This window comes from Paralichthys olivaceus, chromosome 14, assembly GCF_024713975.1.
Source record: "Paralichthys olivaceus isolate ysfri-2021 chromosome 14, ASM2471397v2, whole genome shotgun sequence".
Lineage (NCBI taxonomy): Eukaryota > Metazoa > Chordata > Actinopteri > Pleuronectiformes > Paralichthyidae > Paralichthys > Paralichthys olivaceus.
Genome location: NC_091106.1, coordinates 23,608,028 through 23,616,949, shown reverse-complemented (window position 1 = coordinate 23,616,949; position 8,922 = coordinate 23,608,028).

The following is an 8,922-nucleotide window of genomic DNA, read 5'->3' as shown; positions in this document are numbered from 1 at the left end:
TTGGGGAGGAAATCCCATTGGAAATTCAAGATTTTCTTGAATAACTTTTGTTCTGAAGGTCATAGAGACTTGGAAGTTGGTTCCTTCTGAACTAATGTGGGGATGCCCGATCCATTGGTACCATCCCCGAGCTTCTACGACCTCCGGAAGGGGTCAAACCACCAAATCTCAAAGAAAAAGTACACGATATTTTGGAATAACTTTTTTTCCGAAAGTCGTAGAGACTTGGGCATTTCACACATAGTCGAGGGGAGACAGCCACGCACCCACACCAAATTTCAGCCCGCTTTGAGCAAGCAGCGCAGAGTTATTCACCCTAGGGTGAATAGGGTGAGGGCTGAAATGAGGGTTAGGGTTAGGGTTAGGGCTGCAATTAGGGTTAGGGTTGCAGCCAGGGTTAGGGTTAGGGTTGGGGAGGAAATCCCATTGGAAATTCAAGATTTTCTTGAATAACTTTTGTTCTGAAGGTCATAGAGACTTGGAAGTTGGTTCCTTCTGAACTAATGTGGGGATGCCCGATCCATTGGTACCATCCCCGAGCTTCTACGACCTCCGGAAGGGGTCAAACCACCAAATCTCAAAGAAAAAGTACACGATATTTTGGAATAACTTTTTTTCCGAAAGGCGTAGAGACTTGGGCATTTCACACATAGTCGAGGGGAGACAGCCACGCACCCACACCAAATTTCAGCCCGCTTTGAGCAAGCAGCGCAGAGTTATTCACCCTAGGGTGAATAGGGTGAGGGCTGAAATGAGGGTTAGGGTTAGGGTTAGGGCTGCAATTAGGGTTAGGGTTGCAGCCAGGGTTAGGGTTAGGGTTGGGGAGGAAATCCCATTGGAAATTCAAGATTTTCTTGAATAACTTTTGTTCTGAAGGTCATAGAGACTTGGAAGTTGGTTCCTTCTGAACTAATGTGGGGATGCCCGATCCATTGGTACCATCCCCGAGCTTCTACGACCTCCGGAAGGGGTCAAACCACCAAATCTCAAAGAAAAAGTACACGATATTTTGGAATAACTTTTTCTCCGAAAGTCGTAGAGACTTGGGCATTTCACACATAGTCAAGGGGAGACAGCCACGCACCCACACCAAATTTCAGCCCGCTTTGAGCAAGCAGCGCAGAGTTATTCACCCTAGGGTGAATAGGGTGAGGGCTGAAATGAGGGTTAGGGTTAGGGTTAGGGCTGCAATTAGGGTTAGGGTTGCAGCCAGGGTTAGGGTTAGGGTTGGGGAGGAAATCCCATTGGAAATTCAAGATTTTCTTGAATAACTTTTGTTCTGAAGGTCATAGAGACTTGGAAGTTGGTTCCTTCTGAACTAATGTGGGGATGCCCGATCCATTGGTACCATCCCCGAGCTTCTACGACCTCCGGAAGGGGTCAAACCACCAAATCTCAAAGAAAAAGTACACGATATTTTGGAATAACTTTTTTTCCGAAAGTCGTAGAGACTTGGGCATTTCACACATAGTCGAGGGGAGACAGCCACGCACCCACACCAAATTTCAGCCCGCTTTGAGCAAGCAGCGCAGAGTTATTCACCCTAGGGTGAATAGGGTGAGGGCTGAAATGAGGGTTAGGGTTAGGGTTAGGGCTGCAATTAGGGTTAGGGTTGCAGCCAGGGTTAGGGTTAGGGTTGGGGAGGAAATCCCATTGGAAATTCAAGATTTTCTTGAATAACTTTTGTTCTGAAGGTCATAGAGACTTAGAAGTTGGTTCCTTCTGAACTAATGTGGGGATGCCCGATCCATTGGTACCATCCCCGAGCTTCTACGACCTCCGGAAGGGGTCAAACCACCAAATCTCAAAGAAAAAGTACACGATATTTTGGAATAACTTTTTTTCCGAAAGTCGTAGAGACTTGGGCATTTCACACATAGTCGAGGGGAGACAGCCACGCACCCACACCAAATTTCAGCCCGCTTTGAGCAAGCAGCGCAGAGTTATTCACCCTAGGGTGAATAGGGTGAGGGCTGAAATGAGGGTTAGGGTTAGGGTTAGGGCTGCAATTAGGGTTAGGGTTGCAGCCAGGGTTAGGGTTAGGGTTGGGGAGGAAATCCCATTGGAAATTCAAGATTTTCTTGAATAACTTTTGTTCTGAAGGTCATAGAGACTTGGAAGTTGGTTCCTTCTGAACTAATGTGGGGATGCCCGATCCATTGGTACCATCCCCGAGCTTCTACGACCTCCGGAAGGGGTCAAACCACCAAATCTCAAAGAAAAAGTACACGATATTTTGGAATAACTTTTTTTCCGAAAGGCGTAGAGACTTGGGCATTTCACACATAGTCGAGGGGAGACAGCCACGCACCCACACCAAATTTCAGCCCGCTTTGAGCAAGCAGCGCAGAGTTATTCACCCTAGGGTGAATAGGGTGAGGGCTGAAATGAGGGTTAGGGTTAGGGTTAGGGCTGCAATTAGGGTTAGGGTTGCAGCCAGGGTTAGGGTTAGGGTTGGGGAGGAAATCCCATTGGAAATTCAAGATTTTCTTGAATAACTTTTGTTCTGAAGGTCATAGAGACTTAGAAGTTGGTTCCTTCTGAACTAATGTGGGGATGCCCGATCCATTGGTACCATCCCCGAGCTTCTACGACCTCCGGAAGGGGTCAAACCACCAAATCTCAAAGAAAAAGTACACGATATTTTGGAATAACTTTTTTTCCGAAAGTCGTAGAGACTTGGGCATTTCACACATAGTCGAGGGGAGACAGCCACGCACCCACACCAAATTTCAGCCCGCTTTGAGCAAGCAGCGCAGAGTTATTCACCCTAGGGTGAATAGGGTGAGGGCTGAAATGAGGGTTAGGGTTAGGGTTAGGGCTGCAATTAGGGTTAGGGTTGCAGCCAGGGTTAGGGTTAGGGTTGGGGAGGAAATCCCATTGGAAATTCAAGATTTTCTTGAATAACTTTTGTTCTGAAGGTCATAGAGACTTGGAAGTTGGTTCCTTCTGAACTAATGTGGGGATGCCCGATCCATTGGTACCATCCCCGAGCTTCTACGACCTCCGGAAGGGGTCAAACCACCAAATCTCAAAGAAAAAGTACACGATATTTTGGAATAACTTTTTTTCCGAAAGGCGTAGAGACTTGGGCATTTCACACATAGTCGAGGGGAGACAGCCACGCACCCACACCAAATTTCAGCCCGCTTTGAGCAAGCAGCGCAGAGTTATTCACCCTAGGGTGAATAGGGTGAGGGCTGAAATGAGGGTTAGGGTTAGGGTTAGGGCTGCAATTAGGGTTAGGGTTGCAGCCAGGGTTAGGGTTAGGGTTGGGGAGGAAATCCCATTGGAAATTCAAGATTTTCTTGAATAACTTTTGTTCTGAAGGTCATAGAGACTTGGAAGTTGGTTCCTTCTGAACTAATGTGGGGATGCCCGATCCATTGGTACCATCCCCGAGCTTCTACGACCTCCGGAAGGGGTCAAACCACCAAATCTCAAAGAAAAAGTACACGATATTTTGGAATAACTTTTTCTCCGAAAGGCGTAGAGACTTGGGCATTTCACACATAGTCAAGGGGAGACAGCCACGCACCCACACCAAATTTCAGCCCGCTTTGAGCAAGCAGCGCAGAGTTATTCACCCTAGGGTGAATAGGGTGAGGGCTGAAATGAGGGTTAGGGTTAGGGTTAGGGCTGCAATTAGGGTTAGGGTTGCAGCCAGGGTTAGGGTTAGGGTTGGGGAGGAAATCCCATTGGAAATTCAAGATTTTCTTGAATAACTTTTGTTCTGAAGGTCATAGAGACTTGGAAGTTGGTTCCTTCTGAACTAATGTGGGGATGCCCGATCCATTGGTACCATCCCCGAGCTTCTACGACCTCCGGAAGGGGTCAAACCACCAAATCTCAAAGAAAAAGTACACGATATTTTGGAATAACTTTTTTTCCGAAAGGCGTAGAGACTTGGGCATTTCACACATAGTCGAGGGGAGACAGCCACGCACCCACACCAAATTTCAGCCCGCTTTGAGCAAGCAGCGCAGAGTTATTCACCCTAGGGTGAATAGGGTGAGGGCTGAAATGAGGGTTAGGGTTAGGGTTAGGGCTGCAATTAGGGTTAGGGTTGCAGCCAGGGTTAGGGTTAGGGTTGGGGAGGAAATCCCATTGGAAATTCAAGATTTTCTTGAATAACTTTTGTTCTGAAGGTCATAGAGACTTGGAAGTTGGTTCCTTCTGAACTAATGTGGGGATGCCCGATCCATTGGTACCATCCCCGAGCTTCTACGACCTCCGGAAGGGGTCAAACCACCAAATCTCAAAGAAAAAGTACACGATATTTTGGAATAACTTTTTTTCCGAAAGTCGTAGAGACTTGGGCATTTCACACATAGTCAAGGGGAGACAGCCACGCACCCACACCAAATTTCAGCCCGCTTTGAGCAAGCAGCGCAGAGTTATTCACCCTAGGGTGATTAGGGTGAGGGCTGAAATGAGGGTTAGGGTTAGGGTTAGGGCTGCAATTAGGGTTAGGGTTGCAGCCAGGGTTAGGGTTAGGGTTGGGGAGGAAATCCCATTGGAAATTCAAGATTTTCTTGAATAACTTTTGTTCTGAAGGTCATAGAGACTTGGAAGTTGGTTCCTTCTGAACTAATGTGGGGATGCCCGATCCATTGGTACCATCCCCGAGCTTCTACGATCTTCGGAAGGGGTCAAACCACCAAATCTCAAAGAAAAAGTACACGATATTTTGGAATAACTTTTTTTCCGAAAGTCGTAGAGACTTGGGCATTTCACACATAATCAAGGGGAGACAGCCACGCACCCACACCAAATTTCAGCCCGCTTTGAGCAAGCAGCGCAGAGTTATTCACCCTAGGGTGAATAGGGTGAGGGCTGAAATGAGGGTTAGGGTTAGGGTTAGGGTTGCAATTAGGGTTAGGGTTGCAGCCAGGGTTAGGGTTAGGGTTGGGGAGGAAATCCCATTGGAAATTCAAGATTTTCTTGAATAACTTTTGTTCTGAAGGTCATAGAGACTTGGAAGTTGGTTCCTTCTGAACTAATGTGGGGATGCCCGATCCATTGGTACCATCCCCGAGCTTCTACGACCTCCGGAAGGGGTCAAACCACCAAATCTCAAAGAAAAAGTACACGATATTTTGGAATAACTTTTTTTCCGAAAGTCGTAGAGACTTGGGCATTTCACACATAGTCAAGGGGAGACAGCCACGCACCCACACCAAATTTCAGCCCGCTTTGAGCAAGCAGCGCAGAGTTATTCACCCTAGGGTGATTAGGGTGAGAGCTTCTACAACCTCTGGAAGGGGTCAAACCACCAAATCTCAAAGAAAAAGTACACGATATTTTGGAATAACTTTTTTTCCGAAAGTTGTAGAGACTTGGGCATTTCACACATAGTCAAGGGGAGACAGCCACGCACCCACACCAAATTTCAGCCCGCTTTGAGCAAGCAGCGCAGAGTTATTCACCCTAGGGTGAATAGGGTGAGGGCTGAAATGAGGGTTAGGGTTAGGGTTAGGGCTGCAATTAGGGTTAGGGTTGCAGCCAGGGTTAGGGTTAGGGTTGGGGAGGAAATCCCATTGGAAATTCAAGATTTTCTTGAATAACTTTTGTTCTGAAGGTCATAGAGACTTGGAAGTTGGTTCCTTCTGAACTAATGTGGGGATGCCCGATCCATTGGTACCATCCCCGAGCTTCTACGATCTCCGGAAGGGGTCAAACCACCAAATCTCAAAGAAAAAGTACACGATATTTTGGAATAACTTTTTTTCCGAAAGTCGTAGAGACTTGGGCATTTCACACATAGTCGAGGGGAGACAGCCACGCACCCACACCAAATTTCAGCCCGCTTTGAGCAAGCAGCGCAGAGTTATTCACCCTAGGGTGAATAGGGTGAGGGCTGAAATGAGGGTTAGGGTTAGGGTTAGGGCTGCAATTAGGGTTAGGGTTGCAGCCAGGGTTAGGGTTAGGGTTGGGGAGGAAATCCCATTGGAAATTCAAGATTTTCTTGAATAACTTTTGTTCTGAAGGTCATAGAGACTTGGAAGTTGGTTCCTTCTGAACTAATGTGGGGATGCCCGATCCATTGGTACCATCCCCGAGCTTCTACGATCTCCGGAAGGGGTCAAACCACCAAATCTCAAAGAAAAAGTACACGATATTTTGGAATAACTTTTTTTCCGAAAGTCGTAGAGACTTGGGCATTTCACACATAGTCAAGGGGAGACAGCCACGCACCCACACCAAATTTCAGCCCGCTTTGAGCAAGCAGCGCAGAGTTATTCACCCTAGGGTGAATAGGGTGAGGGCTGAAATGAGGGTTAGGGTTAGGGTTAGGGCTGCAATTAGGGTTAGGGTTGCAGCCAGGGTTAGGGTTAGGGTTGGGGAGGAAATCCCATTGGAAATTCAAGATTTTCTTGAATAACTTTTGTTCTGAAGGTCATAGAGACTTGGAAGTTGGTTCCTTCTGAACTAATGTGGGGATGCCCGATCCATTGGTACCATCCCCGAGCTTCTACGATCTTCGGAAGGGGTCAAACCACCAAATCTCAAAGAAAAAGTACACGATATTTTGGAATAACTTTTTTTCCGAAAGTCGTAGAGACTTGGGCATTTCACACATAATCAAGGGGAGACAGCCACGCACCCACACCAAATTTCAGCCCGCTTTGAGCAAGCAGCGCAGAGTTATTCACCCTAGGGTGAATAGGGTGAGGGCTGAAATGAGGGTTAGGGTTAGGGTTAGGGTTGCAATTAGGGTTAGGGTTGCAGCCAGGGTTAGGGTTAGGGTTGGGGAGGAAATCCCATTGGAAATTCAAGATTTTCTTGAATAACTTTTGTTCTGAAGGTCATAGAGACTTGGAAGTTGGTTCCTTCTGAACTAATGTGGGGATGCCCGATCCATTGGTACCACCCCCGAGCTTCTACGACCTCTGGAAGGGGTCAAACCACCAAATCTCAAAGAAAAAGTACACGATATTTTGGAATAACTTTTTTTCCGAAAGTTGTAGAGACTTGGGCATTTCACACATAGTCAAGGGGAGACAGCCACGCACCCACACCAAATTTCAGCCCGCTTTGAGCAAGCAGCGCAGAGTTATTCACCCTAGGGTGAATAGGGTGAGGGCTGAAATGAGGGTTAGGGTTAGGGTTAGGGCTGCAATTAGGGTTAGGGTTGCAGCCAGGGTTAGGGTTAGGGTTGGGGAGGAAATCCCATTGGAAATTCAAGATTTTCTTGAATAACTTTTGTTCTGAAGGTCATAGAGACTTGGAAGTTGGTTCCTTCTGAACTAATGTGGGGATGCCCGATCCATTGGTACCATCCCCGAGCTTCTACGACCTCCGGAAGGGGTCAAACCACCAAATCTCAAAGAAAAAGTACACGATATTTTGGAATAACTTTTTTTCTGAAAGTCATAGAGACTTGGGCATTTCACACATAGTCAAGGGGAGACAGCCACGCACCCACACCAAATTTCAGCCCGCTTTGAGCAAGCAGCGCAGAGTTATTCACCCTAGGGTGAATAGGGTGAGGGCTGAAATGAGGGTTAGGGTTAGGGTTAGGGCTGCAATTAGGGTTAGGGTTGCAGCCAGGGTTAGGGTTAGGGTTGGGGAGGAAATCCCATTGGAAATTCAAGATTTTCTTGAATAACTTTTGTTCTGAAGGTCATAGAGACTTGGAAGTTGGTTCCTTCTGAACTAATGTGGGGATGCCCGATCCATTGGTACCACCCCCGAGCTTCTACGACCTCCGGAAGGGGTCAAACCACCAAATCTCAAAGAAAAAGTACACGATATTTTGGAATAACTTTTTTTCCGAAAGTCGTAGAGACTTGGGCATTTCACACATAGTCAAGGGGAGACAGCCACGCACCCACACCAAATTTCAGCCCGCTTTGAGCAAGCAGCGCAGAGTTATTCACCCTAGGGTGATTAGGGTGAGGGCTGAAATGAGGGTTAGGGTTAGGGTTAGGGCTGCAATTAGGGTTAGGGTTGCAGCCAGGGTTAGGGTTAGGGTTGGGGAGGAAATCCCATTGGAAATTCAAGATTTTCTTGAATAACTTTTGTTCTGAAGGTCATAGAGACTTGGAAGTTGGTTCCTTCTGAACTAATGTGGGGATGCCCGATCCATTGGTACCATCCCCGAGCTTCTACGATCTTCGGAAGGGGTCAAACCACCAAATCTCAAAGAAAAAGTACACGATATTTTGGAATAACTTTTTTTCCGAAAGGCGTAGAGACTTGGGCATTTCACACATAGTCAAGGGGAGACAGCCACGCACCCACACCAAATTTCAGCCCGCTTTGAGCAAGCAGCGCAGAGTTATTCACCCTAGGGTGAATAGGGTGAGGGCTGAAATGAGGGTTAGGGTTAGGGTTAGGGTTGCAATTAGGGTTAGGGTTGCAGCCAGGGTTAGGGTTAGGGTTGGGGAGGAAATCCCATTGGAAATTCAAGATTTTCTTGAATAACTTTTGTTCTGAAGGTCATAGAGACTTGGAAGTTGGTTCCTTCTGAACTAATGTGGGGATGCCCGATCCATTGGTACCACCCCCGAGCTTCTACGACCTCTGGAAGGGGTCAAACCACCAAATCTCAAAGAAAAAGTACACGATATTTTGGAATAACTTTTTTTCCGAAAGTTGTAGAGACTTGGGCATTTCACACATAGTCAAGGGGAGACAGCCACGCACCCACACCAAATTTCAGCCCGCTTTGAGCAAGCAGCGCAGAGTTATTCACCCTAGGGTGAATAGGGTGAGGGCTGAAATGAGGGTTAGGGTTAGGGTTAGGGCTGCAATTAGGGTTAGGGTTGCAGCCAGGGTTAGGGTTAGGGTTGGGGAGGAAATCCCATTGGAAATTCAAGATTTTCTTGAATAACTTTTGTTCTGAAGGTCATAGAGACTTGGAAGTTGGTTCCTTCTGAACTAATGTGGGGATGCCCGATCCATTGGTACCATCCC